At 39.9% G+C, this 23,603-nt stretch overlaps 1 long non-coding RNA gene across 1 annotated transcript in view; it reads right to left on the reverse strand.

Moving 5' to 3' along the window:
- LOC127579459 (uncharacterized) overlaps positions 1–12,461 on the reverse strand; it is a 55,481-nt gene extending 43,020 nt beyond the window's left edge. The window contains exons 1-2 of the long non-coding RNA XR_007957670.1: positions 12,431–12,461; positions 12,086–12,212 (exon numbers count right to left, since the gene is read on the reverse strand). This is a non-coding gene — a long non-coding RNA (uncharacterized LOC127579459). The remainder of the gene's footprint in view (positions 1–12,085; positions 12,213–12,430) is intronic.
- Positions 12,462–23,603: the final 11,142 nt, after the last annotated feature.

Raw genomic sequence — 23,603 nt, forward strand, 5'->3', positions numbered from 1 at the left:
AAATAAACTTAAGTCTGTGAGCTGACAGGTGGCCCTTATTTAATGCATTATGGTTTCTCAAAATGATACAAAAACTATCAGCAGACTCCACAGGAGATATATGGCTGTAATTCATCAGCTGCTGAAAGAAAGAGGCCTAACTATTGGATATATCTTAGTCGTTGAAAGCTGGGAAGATTTACAAAAACAATGTCATAAACTTACAGAGTTAATGGAATTAGACTCTCAGAACTGAGATCTTGCTATCAGGAAGATTATTTGCTGCATAACTCTGTAAACTGAAACTGTGAGTAATGCACAGATAAGAATATTCAGGGTAGAGGCGCACAAGTATAGGAACAGGCAGGGAGCAAGATACGGCGACAAGGGCACAGGGAGCAGAAAACAGAAACAGGGACATAAGCGAGACATAGAGATAGGGACACTCGTGAAGAAGACAGGAGTAGGACTCAAAGTGGGATGCATAATGATGAAAAGACACCATGTCCTTAGGGATACATGAGCCACATTTTGGGTTCAAATCAACACCATGGTTATGGCTGATTGATTCCATATCAACACAGTTGCCAGTGTCAGAGATGAAGGCAAAGCCAAAGGAAAGCTGGCAGCTGAATGGAGGCGAGGCTTGCCTTGGGAAGATAACTGTTAAATAAAAGCCTGAAAGCATGTACCACTAGGCTCAAGGACAGCTTCTATCCTGCTGTTATAAGACTATTGAATGGACTGGTTGTATGATTAGATGGAATCTTTACCTCATAATCTACCTCATCACCTTATTGTCTGACTGCACTGCATGTTCTGTAACACTGTATTCTACATTCTGTTATTGCCTTTCCCTTGTACTACCTCGATGCATTGATGTGATGAAATTATCTGTATGGATGGCATGCAAAACAAAGTTTTTCACTGTACCTCGGTACATGTGACAATAGTAAACCAACTATCAATTTTACTGCATTATTTTATGGACCAGGAGGAAGAGGAGAACTTCACCCCAATCTGCACCAGATATCCAACTTCATTCAGACCACTGCCCCATATAAAGACACCCAACATTGGATACATCTTGAATCAGAGGTTGGAACTCCCCTGACATCAGTCCACCATCACCAAGGATTCAACCAGTTAATATCCAAATCAGTGGCTTTAATCTTCCCAATCTTAATTTCTGCTCAGCCAGTATTGATATCAGACTCACAACATGACAATTGAGAGCCTGTGAAGCATTAAGAAAGTTATAGAACCATAGAACCATAGAACAATACAGCACAATACAGGCCCTTTGGCCCACAATGTTGTGCTGACCTTTAAACCTCGCTTAAGACTATCTAAACCCTTCCTCCCACATATCCCTCTATTTTAAATTCCTCCATATGTTTATCCAACAATCTCTTGAACTTGACCAGCGTACCTGCCTCCACCACCACCCCTGGCAGCGCATTCCATGCACCAACCACTCTCTGGGTGAAAAACCTCCCTCTGATATCTCCCTTGTACCTCCCACCCATTACTTTAAAGCCATGCTCTCTTGTACTGAGCATTGGTGCCCTGGGAAAGAGGCCCTGGCTGTTTACTCTATCTATTCCTCTTAATATTTTATATACCTCTATCATGTCTCTCCTCATCCTCCTTCTCTCCAAAGAGTAAAGCCCAATCTCCCTTAGTCTCTCCTCATAATCCATAGTTTGCAAACCAGGCAGCATCCTGGTAAATTTCCTCTGCACCCTTTCCAAAGCTTCCACATCCTTCCTATAATGAGGCGACCAGAACTGGACACAGTACTCTAAGTGTGGTCTAACCAGAGTTTTGTAGAGCTGCATCATTACTTCGCAGCTCTTAAACTCAATCCCCTGATTTATGAAAGCTAACATCCCATAAGCTTTCTTAACTACCCTAGCTACCTGTGAGGCAACTTTCAGGGATCTGTGGATATGAACCCCTAGATCCCTCTGCTCCTCCATACTACCCAGAATCCTGCCATTAACCTTGTACTCTGCCTTGGAGTTTGTCCTTCCAAAGTGTACCACCTCGCACTTCTCAGACCAGCTCTGCATCCTATCAATATCCCCCTGTAATCTCCTACAGTCCTCCACACTATCCACAACACCTCCGACCTTTGTGTCATCTGTAAACTTGCTAACCCACCCTTCTACCCCCTCATCTAAGTCATTAATAAATATCATGAAAAGTAGAGGTCCCAGAACCAACCCTTGTGGGACACCACTAGTCACAGCCCTCCAATCTGAATGCACCCCCTCCACCACAACCTTCTGCTTTCTACAGGCAAGCCAATTCTGAATCCACTCGCCCAAGCGTCCCTGGATCCCATGCCCTCTGACCTTCTGAAGAAGCCTACCATGTGGATCCTTGTCAAATGGATATGGGCAGGCATTCTTCCAGAAAATGTTGTAGGGCTCAGCATTAAAATAAAAGAATAAAGGGGCAGGGATAAATCCTCAGGGGAGAACTATAAATGTCTTTGTAAGTACACTGCTGAGCGTGTAGAAGATTCCGTTGTTTCAATTTCTATTGAACCTCAGACCTTTTGTTTCACCCAGACCAATATCTACCTCAGGGAGTTTTGTGGCATAGAACACTGTCAACAAAGATCTAAGACAGATCTATTAGCTTTGTACTGGTTTAAGAATCTTTTGTGTCAGGTACTAAAACAGTGAACTTTCCTTACATCGCAATACATTTTCTAAGCACATTTATTGTGCTAAGCCAGCTTAGACAGGCAAATCTGTAAAGGCAGAAAGAAATCAGCAATAAAATAAACTACATTGGAAGGAGTTCAAAACAAAATGGGGTCAGTATGGTGGAAACACAAGGAACAGATGAGAAAGGATTATAGGATTAGTTGAAAGGTGAAAGCTGTTCACACACAAATGTCTCCACATGGTCAACAAGAGGGTCATTCATAATTGGATTAGAGCATGCATGGTCCAAGTCAGAAATATCTTCAGGCTGCAGTTGGTTCCAATGTGGTTGCCTGAAGCAAATGACTTGAAACATAAGGATTATAGCAATGATATTAGGTCGGTGAAGAAATCAACTCAGAAATGTTTGGTGTATGTGACAAGGAGATTACAACAGGAAATGCTTGGGTTGTTGGCATGATTTTATGAGTATAATTTGGCACAGACTGGAAGAGGAATAGTTGTTTTCCCACAGCCTTGTAATTCAAAGCAGGATTTTCAGAACTGAAGGCATTGTTCATCTGTTCCTATCACAGTTCTGGAGGCAAATCTTTGGGTCATTTAGGATATCGCAGGCTAGCAAGTTTTTAGAACGGTATTACCATTGTCACCATTTCTGCAAATACTAATGCAGTTAAAGTATAGACAAAGCTAATTATGATGGACAAAATCTAAAGTGAAAAAATATCTACAGTAAGTGAGTGACTGGGTTGTCTTATGAGTAAAGGTTGGACATGTTAGGCTTGAACCCACTGGACTAAGAAGCAACTTGATTGCAATATATAAGATCCTGATGAGTCTTGACAGACTGGATGTGGAGAGGAAGTTTCCTTTTGCGGGTGAATCTAGAATTGTGGATCACTTCTTAAAAATAAAGTGTCACCATTTAAGACAGGGATGAGGTAAAATATTATCTCAAGGGTTGTGAGTCTTTTGAACTCTCTTTTCTAAAGGGGGTGGAAGCAGTCTTTAAATATTTCAAAGAAAGAGCATAATAGGCAACAGGATGAAAGGTTACCTTGGGTAGAAGGTGGATATATAACAATCAGATCAACCATCATCTTATTAAATGGCGGAACAGGTTTCGAGGGGCAGAGTGGCCTACTTCTGCTTCTAATTTGTATTCCCATTTTAAAATGTATTTTCCTACCCCTGGGTTTGAGTACATTAGATCTCTTGAACATGGTAGCAGAGCTGAAAATTAGGAAGTAGGAATCCAAAACTGTCAGGGCTCCCTTACAGCCATCCAACCCTTTCTGCTAGATCCCTCAAGTCCTCTCTGTTGGATTCAAATGAAAAATCTAATGGATCAATGGCACAAGAAAAGGCAATTCAACCCTGATTTGAATTCAATACTTTTAAATTCATTGTCATACATGGAATAATTATGACAATGATCCTTAATTAATCTGAATGTTAAAGTGTAGGAACTCTTGGTATATAATGTTCTAAAACTGAAAATGGACAAAGACCATACAGATGGAACGGTTCTTGCTTCATGGTTCTTAAAAAAGCAGTCAGTCTACTGATAGACCTGTTTTGGCAATATTCAGTTATATCCATCCAGTAAAATTTAATTTTATTCCACTACATATTTTCCTCAAGATGTAGTATGGATTAACACTTAACAACCAGCTAAATGTAATGTTTGTTAACCCAATAGTGTGCTAGATTTCTTCAATTCCATGGAGCAAGTTGCCACTAATGTCCACTGCAAACAAAATATCCAAAGAGGAACAATAAACTTTACCTTTCCCTCATGTAAAAAAACAGTATCATAAAGAGAAATATGCATTGGAACAATTTATAAGCAGAGGGATACAGTATATGTCCAGGTGCTGGAATGGTCTGTGAAATCCGCACGCTTCAGGTTCATTCATGTTGCTTGCCGTGGGGTGATACAGTAATAAGATCACTGACATAACAATTTTTAGATTTCCGATATTCTTTTAGGTGCACGTGAAATACTCTAAATTCAAGTTTCACGTTTCAACCCTTCCAGTTTTGTTTTGTCTTAGCAAAGGCAGAACATGGGAAGCAGAGGTTGCTATTGACTTTATGTGTGTTACAGTGTCCTCCAGTTTAATTTTCACTTGCTCACAGACAGAGTTGCTCAAAAATCAGACCCACACACCCAGTTTCTTTTTGCTAGAATCATGCACAAAAGCCATTTTATTGATGTTTTAATCCAATAGTAGCCATTCCTTGTCGAAATCCTGTCAATTGCAAAATTGGAGTTGACTCTTCCTGCTTTACCGACAAAAACTGGAGCAATAATGTACAACTTACAAACTCATGGTTAACTTCCAGTAAGACATGGAGCAAATCCTGCAGCCAAGCAGCCAGAAGATGTGTGACCTAGATTTTGTTTGCATCTGGATTCTAAGTTTTTAATGCTCTGCATATTTCACACACCATTGCTGCATCTCACAATACGCATTACAGTTGTGCACAGCAGAGATATATGCTGTGAGCTCTGCAGAGTGATGAACTCGTGCCTTGCAGATGCTTAGTGACACTCATGGCACAGGATTTGATTTGAGCCAATGACTGCATGGAGAGGAGGTGAGGGAGGGGGTGCAGCCATACACAAAGAAGACATTTTCCCCTCCCTCCCCAGTGTTTTTCCTAATCTCTATGGCATCCTCTCATGTGTTGTACTCTGGCTGCCGCAGATGGAGTCTTTTAAGACTGAAACCCGCTTCCCATGATTTCTAGTAGCAAAGATACCAGCAGATGCCCTTGAGAACCACATGGGTCACACTTTAATGCAGGAATAAGAGTGAAAATCACCATTGTAGTTTTCAAAAGGTAGATTTTCCCATTTTCATGACTTTTAGGAAGTCCCTCATTAGCTCCTTAGCACAAAATGCAGCAATCATTTAGCACACCAAGTAAAGGTGAATGTTAATTGCTAGGCATATGGATTAACAGATAATAAAAGATTTTAAAGCCTTCTGATTTTGGTTTAACTAAACTGGTTTATATTCTTATAGAACATAGAACATTATAGCACAGTACAGGCCCTTCAGGCCACGATGTTGTGCAGACATTTTATCCTGCTCTAAGATCTATCTCACTCTTCCCTCCCACATAGCCCTCCATTTTTCTATCATTCATGTGCCTATCTAAGAGTCTCTTAAATGGCCCTAATGTATCTGCCCCCACCACCTCTGCCGGCAGTGTGTTCCATGCATCCACCACTCTCTGTGTAAAAAACTTAACGCTGACATCCCCCCTATACCTTCCTCCAATCACCTTATAATTATGCCCCCTTGTGTTAGCCATTTTTGCCCTGGGAAAAAGTCTCTGACTGTCCACTTGATCTATGCCTCTTATCATCTCGTACACCTCAATAGTCACCTCTCATCCTCCTTCACTCCAAAAAGAAAAGCTCTACCTTGCTCAACCTATCCTCATAAGACATGCTCTCTGATCCAGGCAGCTTCCTGGAAAATCTCCTCTGCACCCTCCCTAAAGCTTCCATATCCTTCCTATAATGAGGCAACCAGAACTGAACACAATACTCCAGGTGTGGTCTAACCAGAGTTTTATAGAGCTGCAACATTTAACTCACGGCTCTTGAACTCAATACCCTAACTGATGAAGGCCAACACACCATACACCTTCTTAACAATCCTATCGACCTGTGCAGCAACCTTGAGGGATCTATGGATGTGGACCCCAAGCTCCCTCTGTTCCTCCACCTGCTAAGAGTCCTGCCATTAACCTTATATTCTGCCTTCAGATTCAATCTTCCAAAGTGTATCATTTCACACTTTTCTGTGTTGAACTCCATCTGCCACTTCTCAGCCCAGCTCTGCATCTTATCAATGTCCTGTTGTAACCTACAGCAACCTCTTACACTATCCACAGCACCACCAACCTTTGTGTCATCTGCAAACTTACTAACCCACCCTTCCACATCCTCATCCAAATTATTTATAAAAATTACAGAGAGCAGGGTCCCAGAACAGATCCCTGCAGAACACCACTGGTCACCGACCTCCAGTCAGAATATGCTCCATCTACAACCACCCTCTGTCTTCCATGGGTGAGCCAATTCTGAATCCACACAGCCAAGTTTCCCTGGATCCCATGCCTCCTGACTTTCTGAATGAGCCTTCCATGAGGAGCTTTATCAAATGCCTTACTAAAATCCAGGTACACCACAGCCACTGCTCTGCCTTCATCAATGTGCTTTGTCACATCCTCGAAGAATTCAGTCAGGCTCATGAGGCACGACCTGCCCCTCACAAAGCCATGCTGACTATCCCTAATCTGTCTATGCTTCTCCAAATGCTTGTTTGATTTCTATGTCTCCACCTATATGCTAATTAAAGAATCCAGTCATTCCTTATTTTTTAATAACTTGGGGCCAGAAATTTTATTTATCTTACCAAACAGCTGAAAGAATGGCTAATCTCACTGAGTTACAACAACTGAACCTTATGGCCATTAGGGGAAGAGAAATTCACCTTTGTTGGTGAGTGACTGCTGGTTCAAGTCAATGGAACCGAATATTGGGCAGTGCATAGTCTGGTGCTTGGCTGACCTCTTAAAGGAGAGAGGCACTGTCAATGTAGAATGCTTGTGAACAATGAAAAGGGCTAAGAGGTCTGAAATGGGCCCTTAGGTTCGGCTCCAAGCAGTTACCAGAGGGAAGAAAATCTTGCTGCCCCAGTGACAAAATGCTTTCATTTCCAGTGGGAAGGGGCAGCTTTATCATGTCTTGAATCCTGGAAACTGTGGGGAGCAATGGAAGGATCTTGCTGCCCTGAACACAGGTAAGACACTGAAAATTACATCTATCAAACCATCATCTTCCCAGCTTCCCTTTACTCTACCTCCCTCCCCTTGTCGGCAAACCTGCAGCAAAAGTGCACTGAACACAAAGTAAACCAAAATTAGAGAGGTCTGGTGACTGTACTGTGAAGGCAGTTTACCACCTTCACACGTAAAAATTGACCAAGCATTATTTCCCAGCATGTCGTGAGGAACCAAATGCATTTTATTAAAGTTTTAAGGCAGACTTTGTGCTGAAAGGAATACTGGAGAATTAATACACAGAAGCAAAAAGGACAGAGAGGATTTCTTGAAGTCTAACTTTTGTTTCCTTCTCTGAGACCCTGTAATTTAGGTGTCCACAGTGCCAAAAGAAGTGTCAAACGTGCCTCCAGCAAAACTGGATTCATCCTGAAAAGCCTTTGGAGTTTTAATGTTGAAAATGTTGTTGGAGTGAAAGCTTCAAAGTACTGATAAACTTGGAGCTTTTCCCATGTAAATACTGGACATGATATCAGTGATACAAAATGACAATCAACTGATTCAATAATTTGACCACTTCACAGACTTACAACAGACAAGATAAAGATAGCAAAATCAATATGGGGAGTAGTGAAATTGTGTACAGAATGATGTACAGTCACACCACAAACTATTAATCTGTCAGTGATCTGTTGAATTGTACTAAGACAAAATTGGAGCTGACACAGAGATAAGATCACATAATTCGAGCTGAGTTCTTCCCTACTCAAAGTCCACTGGGCCAAAGACCTGGGAATTAACAAGCAAGATATGAAGCTGTGGAAACCACTGATAATAGATAACAAAGTTTGGCCTTAACTACTTTTCAGCTATGAAGACACTGCAGTTGGGCAAGGGTGACCTGGTCAGTCAGTGGATATATACATCAGCAGATCATCAGTAAATTAACCACCAAGATTGACACGAGTACATGGAGTTAAGCTCATAACTTTAAGAGAATAGGTATAATGGTGTCAGTCATAACATAAGCTGTTCTCAAATCAAGTAAAGTAGATCATCACAGAATGAGAAATATTGGTTTGTCATCATTTATTAAGTCGGATTGGATTCTTCTAGAGCCAGCAGTAGCTCAATCCTTGTTTATTGTAAAGACAGATAGTTTCAATAAAGACACCAACCCTACACCCTCACATTCTCCATTCTGTACCTATCATCCTCAGCACTATCAGACCACTCACACCATACCACTCATCATTCCTGGCACATAATCTACCTGCTCACAGTCCCTTCAATAACACACTCCTTCCTTTTTTCCAAGAGAGTGGACACAACATGTGGCATCAAATGCAGCCCAGTCTGAAGAAGGTGTGCTGGACCCCAATGGGCAGGGTGCAGTTCATGGCAATGTTGAGTACAATTTCAGGAAGAGACATCACAAACTTACTATCACAACCCACACTCTACATATCAAATTATGGTTGACATTTATCTTTCTCGCTAAACAGCAAAGTATAATCTTATCTTACACTCTTTCATTTCAGGTGCTGAAAATATCATGATCTGCATGCCAGTGGAGAAAGGGAAGGCTGAAGACGTGGTGTCATTTGATCTGACAATTTCAAGCACTCACTTATAGCCTGGCACAGGATGTACTTCAGAGGGTGAGCTGGAAAAGAAGTCCTCCAAATGATGAATCATTGGGCACCAGTGCACAAACCTAATGCAAGGATCACCACAAGTACCAGTCACCAGCATATGAGATACATACCAGCTCTGGTACTTAAGTCTCAGATGCTGACTTCGGTGGCTCAGTTAACAAAAAAATCCATCACAATAAACTAAAATACAGAAGTGCACTTGTCAGCCTGACAATAAAGTTGTGCAATGGAGACACAAGAGACTGCAATTGCTGGAATCTGGAGCAACAGGCAAAATGCTGGAAGAATTCAGTGGGTCAGGCAGCATCTGTGAAAGTAAATGGACCATTGATGTTTCAGGTCGAGACCCTTCATCTGGACTGAAAGGTAAAGGGGAGATGGCGCCAGTATAAAAAGGTGAGGGGAAGGGGAGGAACAAGAGCTGGCAAGCTGTAGGTTGCACGTTTGTTAAGAATGCGGGGGGAAGTCCCATCTGGACTTTGTTCAAAGAGCTGATTCTGCCATTTGTGATGAACAGTAGAAACATGTTAGCCACCAGGATGAAACCTCTGCTGTCAATTTCCATGGCTCCTCAAATTGCTACTGTCTTGTTTCTGGATGTCTTTGTTGGTAAGAGTCTTCAGGTCATTACATCACATCTTGTTCTCTGTCCTTGTGTGGAGCCAATGGAACCCAAAGGTGCAGCCCAAAGATAATGGTAATTGTCCATTGCAGAGAAATCTGCTCCTCTTTTCAGTAAATGGCATACCTGCATGTCCTCTACTCACTTTGACACACTGCTTGTTAGTGTTGTCTGCCCCACTGAATTTCTGCAATGCCTTATGATGTTTTACTCTATTATAAGTACTAAATAAGTGCCAATTAAAATCTGCAATCGACATTAATTTCCGCCTTTGTACAACTAAATATCCACCAGCCTTAAGAAACTACAAGAATTCTTCAAGTATTGTATCGTAGTAAGTGTAAAAATTACAATGGGCAATTGGTGAGTTAATTGTCCTCCCAGTATTTGCAATGAAACCAAAAAAGCTTTCTGCTGGAGATGAATAACAAATGGTCACACACTAGTATAATGGTGGCATTGAAGAAATTGAAAAAAATGGACTGCACTGTGACATCACATTTGTAGATTTGAAGAAAACCTTCTGCATTTTAGACTAGACTTTAAATGATTTTGAATGTGCAGGAACATAAGAAGCTGCAGAGAGTTGTGGACTCAGTCCAATACTTCACAGGTACATCCCTCCCCACCATTGAAAGTATCTACATGAGTCACCTGCCTCAAGAAGACAACATCTATCATCAAAGAACCCTACCATCTAGGCCATGCCACCTTCTCACAGCTACCATCAGGCAGGAGTTACAGAAGCCTGATGTCCCACACCACCAGGTTCAAGGATAGCTACTTCCTTTCAACCATTCAGTTCTTGAACCAAACTGCACAACTCTAATCTTACCTCAGTACAGCAACATTATGACCACTTTGACCAGTTTGCACTACAATGGACTTTGTTTTTGTTCTAATTGGGTTCTTTCTTATATAATTTTGTATAACTTATGTCAAATTTATGTTTTTCTTGTAAATGTTGTGCCTCAACTGATATGTGTCTGTGATGCTGCTACAAGTAAGTTTTTCATTTCACCTGTGCATACATGGACTTGTGCATATGACAATAAATTTTGAGTCAAAAGTTTCCTTTTCTGAAATTATATAGAATTCAAATTAAAATCATCATTGGCATCCAGGTGGTGACGTAGAGTCTGTTCAGAAAAAAAGCAGGCGTTCTTTACTAAGACGGATTCTTCCATTACATGTACTGCCATTTACAGTGTAATGGGGAAGACAGTAGATTCCAAGGAAAGGGAATAGGTTTTTGTACCATCAGATGAAAGGTGAGCTGAAGTTAGCTGGCAAGAAAAATTATTGAAGAATGCATTATTGTCCTGGTGTATTTGTTTTTGAGAAGAACAGCAAAGCAGTATTAAAATAAAGGAGCATATATAAATAGAAAATACGACAAAGACAAATTATATAGAAGTTCAACTAAATTAATTCACTGAATTGAAAAATTAGATGGGATTATCATTGGAAGTTTTTTGCATAATTGTAAAGATGTATGAATAAAAGGAATAAGGATTTAAATAAGTGAAAGTGAAATATATTAAAATGTATTTATGTGCTTAATGCATGCACATACAATTTAATTTGTGTAAATATTTTGATGTGACGAGTATATCCAATATAATATATATGGATTATTTTCTATCAAGATAAAATTAAATATTTATGAAATCTTATGCTTACATTAATGTCAATTTCTGTGTAGAAAGAAAATTGTGTTAATGCTTGTGTTTCTCTAACAGTGGGTGTGTAATGAGACATGAATTGGAGAATGAGGCAGAATGTATGAAGTGGTTTTGCATTGTAAAAGTACTAACCGGAATACCAGGCACAAAGATTCGTGCCTTGATTATTGTCCACTCAGTTTTCTATATTAATTGCCACCAAGCTTACCGTTGGTGCTCCCATTGCACTAGACTGACTGGAAGAGTTTCATGTTGGAAAATCCACCCCATGATACTGAAATGGAAGGTTTGTTTACAATGGGGTCTAGGTCAAGCTGGAACTTGTTAAATTTGAGTGTGGTTTAATGTTTGATGGCAGAATGGGGAATTGGTGCTGTGTGGCAGGAAATCTCATAGATTGGGAGACAAAGGAAGAAAGAAAGCAAATGGAGCTGGGTTGTCAGTGATGAGAGGGAAAGCGACTGAGTAGATGACATTCAATTGAGAGGTAAAGAAAACAAGGAAAGAAAGATTAAAGGACAGCAATGTGGAATATTTTGGGAGGGAATCTAAAGGAAGATTATTTTATTGCGAGTTTCAGAGATTATGAAATCATGATAGGTGTTGGGTGGGGGTTGAGGAGTGAGAATAAGAACATAAGAATCAGACACTTACCTCTCAGTCCTGCCCTGCCATTCATCATGATCATGGCTGCTCTGGTCCAGGCCTCATCTCCTCTTCTGCACTGGTTCCTTAATCCCCTGATCTTTCAAAGGTTCATCTATTTCTTCTTTAAATACCACTGAAAAAAAGGATTGCATGATTAGATCATTAGATCAGAATGGGGTTATAAGGTATAAATTATGAAATGCATCCCTGGATCTGAGCATAGAGTGCAATACGATGAGTTTGCTTTATGTGGCTGTGTTTGAAACAGTGAGATTTGGCACTCCGATGACCTTCACAAGAGTTACAAGATAAGGTGAACAGGTTTCTTTTTCATGATACATTTTCACTTACTACAAGGTGCAAGGCTAGCAGAATGTTTTCTCAACATGTCCCAAGGCAGATAGGTTTCACCTAAATTTGAACAAAAGCTCCAGAGAGCAAGCAGCCATTGGTAGTCATGGTGCTGCACATATACTTACAGCAAATGCAGCAACGTCTGGCTGTCTGCATCCAGAAAAAATCACAGGCACTCTCTTTTCAGATGCCTTTTTCTTGGCACTCTCTCCTCTTATTAGAATTGCACAGTCTAAGGTGGGGAGCTGGACAGATTATATCTTACTTTGCCTCCAAAGGAAGCATACTTGCAGAAAACAGATCGCGCTGCTTTAGTGCAAGTGCAATTATAGGGCTTCATTTTCCCTTGTGTATGTCTTTGTGGTAAAAGCTTCAAGTGTCAGGAATGATGGCCACCTGCCAGGTCAGGATGACCAAAGGCAATGGGCCATTGTGGAGTTCCCACAGTGGGAAGAAAAACACCAGGCAGGATGTTGCATCTCTGTGCCTTAAAACCACAATACTCCATCACTGCCAGCTTCTCTTTCTTATCCTCTTTATGTGGGCTTATTGCCATTTGGCTTACAGGTTCTCTAGCAACATAGCCATCTCACTTTTGGAATTGTCAAACACCAAACACTAATGATTCTGTAAACCCTTGCTGTGCTGCATAATATCACTATGCTCATGTGGTGTAAGCAATGAAATTGTTTTAATGTCCTAATCTTATATTGCACAGTGATATGAATGTAATTGTGGCCTTACTGTACAAATAATTACAGATGCATTGCCATTTCCAACTTAAGTATATCACATTTTGAAATTTCATAAACCGGGATAATATTAACATGGATAATATGATCACAAAGCTAACCTTAGCTCTCTTTGGGATAAATATTGTAGGACAACGTTTTGGGAGTGGTACAAGCTAATGGATTTTTTGGCTTAAGTAGTTTAAACCCATGAAAATATCTAATGGAAATCAATAAAACTGCAGATAGAAATCTGAAATAAAAACAGAATTTTCTGGGGAAACTCAGCAGGTCAGGCAGCATCTGTGGAAAGTGAAATAGTCAATGTTTCTGGTTTTTCCAGCATTTTCTGTTTATTTTATGAAAATATCTACCGCGGGACTGATGAAAAATTGGTTGGTCAATCCCAATTGAGAGCTGTTAATACTATTCAAAACTAAAATGGTAACTATGGAGGAATGTAGATTTAAATTTGATTGAAATATGCAATGGTATTTTTTAATTAAACAGGATTAATATCTTCACGATTGGTCTGGGCTGCAGCAGGAAGGGTTATACTGCAATAACCACCTCCTGATGATTGCCCCTCATGACCCTTTCCACAGTTCGACCCTGGGACACAAAGGATAAGTGTTCACCATTCAGATGCAAATCAATTCTAGTTTTTATTTCCTTCTGAGAATTAAAAGAACTCAAATCAATACATCCTGAACAGTGCCTCGGGTGAGGTTGAGTTTTGTGGTGTGGAGGTCTATCCAGAAGCCTGCATTTGTTTGGGGAGAAGCAGTACAAAAGAAGCTTATTTCAATTCTCCACTCCTGTTGTGAAATTTCCCTTCTGTAACTGACACTGCCAGTCCCTGAAGGTGTAGTGTGCATATGCCAGATTTGAAATTAGAAAACAGAGAATAAATGTTTGATCCAAGCTCTTTCAAGACTGTGGATCATTACAGATCTTTACAAAAAATTAGCAAAGCTATGAATTAACAAATGTCAAAAAAGGAAATTAATGAGAGGAGGTTGCAGACACTGTTCAACACTTTAAGGAGTGAGTTCAAAGGAAAGTTTCTCATCTTCAGCTTCTCTTTTCAAGCAGAGCAGTTACAACAAAGCAGGCCCTTGTTCATTCCTCACAATAGGCTACTGTCCAAATGTTTTACTGAACACAAACTGATTCATTCTTTTCCTGGCTCTCCTGCCTCCTCACCTTAGGGGTTCACAGGAAGGAATTTGTGCTGTGTCCAGGGTGATCCATTCACTGTTGTTTCTCTGTATCTCTGTGGAGACAGAACTGGAATATACACAGCATCCTTCATCTGGTGCTATGGTTCCCCAGGAGTTCGTTGCCACTCAGATGGCCAGGCTTCATGTGTGAGCCCAGTTAATGCCAATCAGAGACCTACTTACCAGAAATGACCTGATCTTCTCGCAAACAAACAAGTTCCTGAAGGAAGCACTGAATTGTGATCAGCCGTAGCACTCTGCTTGGTTTTTCCACCTCCATCTATCAGTGGCATTAAAGCTGGAGCATTAAATTCCCCGTAAAAAATCTAGGTCTTTGTGATATCCCAGGATAGGTCAGGCTCTTCTCCTACATCAAGAGAGCAAAGTATGAGACAAGCTACCCAGAGCAAATGTTCATCCATTCGCTGGAATTCACATCAATTTGTTTTACAGTTGTACTATAAATCCTGTTGCCCAAGTTCAATTTCCTCTAAGTATACAGGGGTGACATTAAGATTGATGTCATTGAAGATATTCAGTAATCCTTAAAACAGACAACTGGTTTGGATACAACAGTAACATCCAGTCTGGCCTCTAGGCTTGTTTTGGATTTAATATACAGGAAATGTGAATTCTAAATCTCACTCAATGCCCACAACATTTTGTTAATCTTGTATGAAAATCCTTTCTTTATATCCTTTACCTGGTCAAAAGGTATCAGATGCAGCTTTCTACACCCTCATTTAGTGCCATATTTAAATGAAAACACTCTCCATAATGCAATCCACAGGAGGACCACAGTATCACACTGAGGAGAGAGCAAATTGAAGAAAAGGTCTTTCAAAGAACTGAGGAAAAAATATATTATGGGCTGAGCTATGATAAACTGGAAGGTAATTCTTGAAGGGATAGTAGAAACAGACTAAGTGGTAAGTTTCAAAAGAAAATTGCATATGAATTCAACAAAGGAAAATATTCCAGGACTGCAGAGAAAGAGCAAAGGACTAAGTATATTATTCAAAGAGGCAGCACGGACATCATGGACTTCTTCAGCCCAAACAATCTGTTGGAGGAACTCAGCAGGTAGAGCAGAACCTGTGGGGGGAAAGAAGTTGTCAATGTTTTGGGTCAAAACCCTGCATCAGGATCCAAACCTTCGACCATTCCTTTCCCCCCACAGATGCTGCTCAATTCACCGATTTCCTCCAGCAGACTGTTTGTTACTCCAGATTCCAGCATCTGCAGTCTCTTGGGTCTACACGGACTCCTTCAGTGCTGTATCATTATATAATTCTATGATTCCACTAACATCAGCTTGAATGAATACATTAATAGTAACAAACTAATATCATCAAAAGGTTCGGTGATTACAGTAAAGATAGACTAAAGATTTAAAGCTATAAGGGGTATAAACTGATTAGCCAATACTCAGTTTCTGCATTAGGGGAGCAGGTTTTGATGGCAACACCCTCTCCTGGAAATGTGCCCACTGTAACATTGACAGTTGGTGATTTTGCTGCACCTGATGCACAGGGAAAGTTCAGTCCAAATACTCCTCTCTGCTTCACAGCCTGGTACCAGACCACGATCAACCTCCTCACCATCTCCTTTCACCAAGCACCACCATGAACTCCCCAGACTACTCTGTTGGTCGTTATCAGTACGAAGATGGATGTAGCACAGATCTGCAGCTGGAGCAAGTGCTGGCAGTCCTTGAAAGCTAAACAAATGACACTCGATTTCAGGTTGGAGTCTGCACTCTTTGCAGACAACTGGTAGTGTGGGTGAAAATGGTCTACAGCCAATATCCAAGCTCTTATCTGTGAACCTCATAGAGTCATAAACTCAGACAGCGCAGAAACAGGCCCTTCGGCCCACTATATCCATGCTCACCATTAATTACCCATGTGCACTGATCCCAGTTATCAGAACTTGGTCTGTAGCTGTAGTCCATAACATACATCCTGAAAACAAAGAATTCAAAATAAGAATAGTCTGCCCAAAAACATCTAACATACAGTATCTTACTTCACAGAACCCTTGCAGTAAATGAAATGGCTTAATACACAGAATCCTATAAATCATTAAAATGTTTGTAATGTCTCCATACAAAGAAATGGTATTGATCTATCTCATCCTTGCACACAATATTTGTTTTGAAGCCCATCAACACAATATATATTCTCTGTACTTTATATAAACTGCTGGCAAAGACCAATTTTAATTTTGCATTTGATGTGACCAGCAAGAATTAATCCAACAAATAATTTACCCTAGCCAAAAATGTTTCATTTTTGTCACAGCCTGAGACAAAGATGCTTTTCAATTAAAAGTTATTTGCATAAACACTTTTAAATACAATTCAACGAACAGCATGCCTTTAGAAAATGCAACTGTCAAGCAGAATTTTAAGTCAAGAGTCTTTGACCAAGTAGAAGTTCTATAGAAACAATATTGCATGGCAAGTTTATTACACAATATTTTCAAACATTATTTTAATTTTTGTTCCTGTCTGAAGCTCAAGGTTAATCAACCCAAAAAGAGCTTTCTTTTGTTTGGTCAATACCATCTGTTCCTCAGTGTGGCAATCTGCCATACAGACAGAACATTGAAAGCATTGAAGGCTGCACTTGGACTAAGTCAGATCGTCTAAAAGTTGGGATAAATTTAAGCCATGGAGAGCTATGACTGAACCAGCGAAGTAATGAGGTGAGGAGAAGAAGGGAAGGGGAAGTATAGCTGGAGATCAAGGAGAAGGCTAAACCTGGAACCTGGTGTGGTGGAACAAATCATTATAGATGGGGAAAAAATACAACACACTTTTTTGTTGCAGCTATCTAAAACCAAATCTTGATGCAAGTTATCGACCCAAAACATCAACAGTTCCTTTCCTCCATAGATGCTGCTCAATCTGCTGAGTTCCTCCAGCAGATTTTTTTGTTGCTCCAGATTCCAACATCTGCAGAATCTTGTGTCTCTAATACCAAATGATGCTTGACACACATATCACTAACAAATATTTATGGTCGTGACACATCCACACCTATTACTTTGAGGAGCCCAGTTCATCCAAAATGCTATTTTACAATCATTTAGTTAATGATGCTCTATCCCATATCCCTTATCCATATTGAACAAGGTACTGAAGAAGGCCTGTGCTGGATGGATATCATAAATCTTTCTTGATCAATTAATTAATTTGAACTTCCCTGGAAGATAAGGCAACATTTTTCTATCTACGTTACAGTTCATCATTGTTCATGATTGAAATTTTGAAAGTGAGTTGTTCACTAATTACATTTTGGAACTTGCATTTGACAGGAAGTGCAAATTCTTCCAGTAAGCTGGAAGCCCACTCATAATATGCACTCCAGCTTACTTGCATTTCCTGTAATTGGACATACAATTAAATTTATTGAGTCATATTTTACATTTCCTCATGACATAGAAGGAGGCCACTCAGCCCATTGAGACTATGCTGGCTGCAAGAGCAATCCAGAACCCTCCTGCCTTGTAGCTGGATAGATTCTCCACAATTACAGATATATTTTATTGTCATGGTTGCAGGATAGTCACTGCACCATCGTGTGAGACATGATAGAGGTCCCAGAGTTCTCTATACCTCTTGCTGATGCCATGATTGGTTTACTAATGGAGAAGTAGAGTTGAAAAGACAAAGACAGAGGAACAGTCCATAAATAAGAATGAACAGAGCGTTACAAATGACAAGGTAAGCCAGAAGATAATGACTGAGTAATATTAAAGCCTAAACATTGAAGGTGATTAATACAAGTCATGCATTTGAAATTCCCCATTAAGTGGAAACATTTGATCGTTTCATAGGATTGTAGGATAGGATCTTCATAGGATTGAATTCCCAGAGGACTCAATTCCACAGCCTCCTTCTTGAAATTGTCATGTTGTGCACAAAATTATTGCTTTGATTGATTTCATCTAAATCACACTGATTTAATTAATGATTAGTCTTTAGAAGAGCTGTTTGATTGGGTCTTCACTTCCTTGAATATTTAGTGATATCTCTTCTTTAAAAGGCATAGTTGTTCAATCCCATTGGAGCGAGGTTTTATCAAATCTTAGAAACCCATAGTTCCAGTTTAAAAAAAATTCCTCTTTTGTTCAATGTGTTTTGTCTCATCAGCTTTTGTTGCTGAGAGACCATGTGCTGGCCTGTTGGGATGGTGAGGGTTCGGGGCAGGAAGAAGAATTATTGGATCATAGAATTGTTACAGTACAGAAGGAGGACAAATGGCCTCCTGAGTCTGTACAGAGCAATCCAATCCATTCTATTTCCCACACATTTACTGTACCCGCAAATTATTTCTCTCAATTGTTCATCTGATTCCCTTTTGAAAGCCACCTTGTTCCTGGATATTAAATTCCAGATCAAAACTACTCTTTGAGTCAAAAAAGTTTTTTTGTCACAACTTCATGTGTCTACTTAAAACTTTTAATCTGTGCCTTCTAGCCCTTCAACCATTTTCTGGGAGGAAAAAGTTCAGTCTCTTTCCTTTATCTAAGCCAGTCAAGTTCTTATGTATTGGAATAGTCACTGAACCTAAGCATTTCTGAGCTGTGAATGAAAGGCACAGGGCAGATTACCTTCTTCTTTTGGCCCATATTCAAGTCTCCTGCATGCCTTCTCTACTGTGAAGGACTCACAGGTGAAGAAGGAAGTTACCTTCCTAAGAGAGAGTGAATCAAAAAAGGTTAAAGGAAGAGAACATAAATTAATTTTTGAAAATCAAATGAAAATATGAACATTAAAACTTGGGACAGAGAATGTTTGATTGGGTCATGTGTTTTCCAACAGGACAGGACAGGCTAATGGGAAAGAGCATAAGGATAAATTAAAATATCCAGGATTAATATGTTGGGTTTACTGCTCATCCTTATTAAGCAAATGCCCATCTATCTGGGAATTAAATGTTTAATGCCTTTGCATATCCTCCTTCTCTTTTATGTGTCTCTAAAGCACTCAAGCCACAGTTTCCTGATGACAGTGGTTTGCAAACAGTTAGATTATCCTCAGTCAGACAGATTGTACAGAGCATGCAGAAAATTCCTTCCTCTGAGAACGAGGACAGTAAACCCACAAACAATATAGTTAAGGTGTTTCTTCTCATTAATGACCAGTCAAGCTCAGTAGTTCCTGAGAAGCTTTATCATGCAATCATGCAGCACAGGCAGGGGGAAGATCTCACTGGGAAAAGCCTTAAAACCCAAAGCTTTATACCACATTCATCAATCTAACTGCCTCAGGCCTCCCTAAGATTAATGATAATCCTCGCAGAACATAGCCACAGGGGGTTTATTTGTTTTTTTAACACACGCACAGTCAAAATAATGAAAAGAATTTAATAAATGTAAGAAGGAGAGTTTACAGGGGCTAGTCTGATATATCACTGAGAAAAGACCTTAATCGATGCTTTACATCAGCAACAAACATGTCAGTATGTAGTACTGGAGTTTAAGCATTGCACAACAGTGGTCTGCAGCAGTCAAGAAACGACTTTTGCCATTAATGGAATTGCTGCATGAAACTGTCTTCTCGAAGACATAATGTGCAAAGTCATAGGCTCTGCAGCTAAAAGGATGTCGACAGTGGAAACCTGCAAAAGTCAGCTGAGCATTTTGTGCATATGTTGGAGCACAATTTAATAATAGCTTTGATAAAGGTTAGCTAACACTTTCATTCAAACAGGATTGTGTAGAAACAAAACTGACTAAATGTAATCAGGACAACAACAACTTACATTTTTACATGGTAAAACATCCCAACAGAGTGTTGTCATTTAAGAGTTGACACTGGACATCACAATGAAGGAAGTATCTGGAGTTTAAAGGAAAAATATAGCTTCATCCAAAATTTAGGTGTTGGGAACTATTTAAAAAGAAAAGATAAAGTTTGAGAGGCAGAGAGGTGTAAGAAGGAAATTACTGACCTTGAACACTGATGCCTGGGTTTTAGGCTTTCATTCATGGACAAATGAATGGGGGTTTGTGAGAGCAGCAATATTAAAGGACTGCAGTCAGCCCTAGGTGAGTGCAGAGAAATGGTGGGGCAAGGGAGAGCTTTGTGGATAAGGATTTTCAAGTTGTAACACTGATGATTCAGGAAGCATTGTCGGTAATGGGGATGATGAGTGGGATGGTATGTCTTAGGACAGGAACATTTTGATTAAAGTCAAATTTAAGTAAGGTTGGATGATGAACGAAAAGCCTTCACAGACAGCACTGAAGATGACATAGGATGAATCTTGAATTAACAAAAGCATAGATAAGAGTTTTAGTAGCAGATTGGGAGGTCCAGGGGTAGAGACAACAATATTACAAAGGTGGTAGGTGGCCTTCAGACTGAGGTCAAAAACTCTCAGAAATGACATGGAGGTTGCAAGGAATCTGGTTCAGCTTGAGTCAATGACTAGAGAGAGAGAGAGAGAGAGAGAGAGAGAGAGGGAGAGAGGGAGAGAGAGACCGAAAGAGAGCGCGAGAGAGAGAGAGTAAAATTGATGGAACATAGTTTGTGACAGCGATCCTAGACAGTGCCTTTGATCTTGCCAGTGTTTAAGCTATAGCTCATCCGTGACCAAACACATGAGAACACATAGGCTTCAGAGTGTGGTATATAAAAATGTAAATAAGCACAAACTAATGAGATCAAAATGTGTTTGATGTAAGCACAAGAGGTAGCTGTTGCTAATCTGCAACCAAGTGCTAACACATATTCTGAAGCTTCTAGTATCTTCGAGAGATTGTTATAGTCAGTAAGTCACCAGGGCTACAAGCATGGTTTACAAACAAGCTACAATTATACTACAACTGGCGACAAGGATAGTCAAAATAACTGATGTATATTGGCATCTGTAGGAAACAAAAATAGTGGCTTGAAGAAAACCTTCAAAGCACGAACTGAGCATTGCTGACCAATGGTACTGACCACAGGACTCCACAAAGTTAGCTGCTTGGGAAGAGAAAACAGCTCAGGCATCAATGTTTTCCTGGATGCAGAGTGAGTTGGTTAACTAGACAACAGCAATAACTATAACCTGTGGTATGGTGGGAGATGCTGATAACAGAAGAACTAAACACATTAGAGAATTGAGTATTGTGGAGACAAACCTTGAGTGTAGCAGTGTTAGTAGTTAAGCAGGAAAAAGAACAAGATGATAGCTCAAAGACAGAACATAGAGGCAATTTAGGACTAATCAATCAAGTATGTGAGTCTTTCACAGGTTAAGTGGGGAGAATGGAAATATTATTTTATTGTTCATAAGTTAGATGATGTTGAAACTGTGCAGGCACTATAAAGAGCCAAGAGAGAGTATAAGAAAGCTACTCTATTGATGGAGACTGGCTCTGATATGCTTATTAATCTGGTAGCCCCACAGAAAAGCCAAAGATGTTCCATGCATAGAAGCAGTGCAGAAGTTGGAGGATTGTTTCAATTCACAGCCATTTGAATTAGCAGAAAGTTATAAATCTGGTAAAAGGCATCAAAGAGCAGGATAAGCTGTCAGCAATTATATTCTTATATAAAGGGATTTATCCAGATGTTGCAACTTAGTTGAATTCTTAAACCGTATACTGGATGGCTTAAGTAATCAATGGTTTGGTCCAAGCTATTAAACACACAAGGTCTTTCCTTTGACTTGGCTTTCAAGATTGTACCTACAATGGGAATGGCAGGAAAAATGCTGAAAATTTTCAACCATCGCTGGGCAAGCACATAACAGCAGCTTATAGTCAGAAGGCTCCATTTCTGAAACAAGGTTAGCATCATGGGCAGAAGTGGAGTGAATTCTTGTTCCGTATGCAATGGGAGGCATTCACCAAAGGCCTGTTTCTTTACAAAGGTAAAATAGAATAAGAGACGTATAACAGTGTCATGTAGAACCAAACCTAGAACAACTAATCAGAATAGTACTTCCAACATGATCCTTCCACAGACAGGAAATTTGTCCAGCTGGAAGATCAGAAATGAGTCTGAATATTATTGAAATGTAGAACTAGGATAGAACATCTCTGCTACTGGAGGAAATGGCAACAAGCAGCAAGATTCAAGATAAAAATACAGATAAATGCCCAGTTAGCAGAAATGATCATAGATACCTACAGCAGGAAATTTGGCCATACTTCACTGAAAGAAAATATAATTAATCTTAAGACATACTCCAGGGCAGTATTGAAGTTTTAGGCAAACACAATGCATTGCATTTTTAAGTGGCCATTAATTAGAATTGCCAATGATGACAGCTGATGGTACAGAGTGATCAACATTACAAGGCAACATTAGCTAAGAAAATGGGATATTAAATGGTCAGATGTGTTAATTGTTCAAACAGATACTTCAACAAGGTTATAACACAAACATTCTGGCACAGGCAGCAAAACACAATATTTACCTGATGCTCCCCTCACCTACTCCAACATTACCCCTTCTGAATCTATGCCTTTACCTGACATCTAGGAGATGATAAATTTCCAATCAGGGCCATAGAAATTAATGGGACAACCTGAGAATGTAAAGTGAGTCCATGGGTATTATCTCAAAGATCACACCTTTTTGCATAAATGACCAAATGTGGATATCCAGTTATTTTACACAGAAGATTTTATCTGCAGATCAAGGATGCCTGGCTTGAGGACATAGAACAGTCATCCTCAATATTCTGCAAAGATCCCTCAGAAAAATTATCTGGTATTGTAGTTATAGAGGCTTATACCTGAAGCTTTAGATATTAGCCAGGTATTGCCAAAGTTCTAGAAAAGTTGTGAATATGTCCAATTTGTTAAGGATGCAGATGGAAACTATGAAGAATGCCCATGCAGCCATGGAGGTAACCTATACAACAATTTAAGAGAGTTTGTGTCAATTTTTTGCCATAAAGGCAACGTTCTTGTCTGTATTACCACTCATCCTTACTGGATTGAAGTTTGACTTCTGGCAATATGTACAACAGCAGTACATTAAATTGAGGGTCTAATGTTGATTTTTTAATGTTGATGCATATCCGAAGAGTTGGTGTCAGGTATTAGACTCCAAATCACGTTGTATTGTGGGGCTGGTGGTGAGCTGAGGGTGAAGTGGAATGGCAGGGGAACAGTTGGACTGGACTGGAAACAAGGATAAATCCTTTGGGTCTTCAGAGTTAGTGGAGCTGGTGGAAGAGAAATCATTGGTTCTCAGGTTATAAC

The sequence above is a fragment of the Pristis pectinata genome, chromosome 17 (assembly GCF_009764475.1).
Source record: "Pristis pectinata isolate sPriPec2 chromosome 17, sPriPec2.1.pri, whole genome shotgun sequence".
Classification (NCBI taxonomy): domain Eukaryota; kingdom Metazoa; phylum Chordata; class Chondrichthyes; order Rhinopristiformes; family Pristidae; genus Pristis; species Pristis pectinata.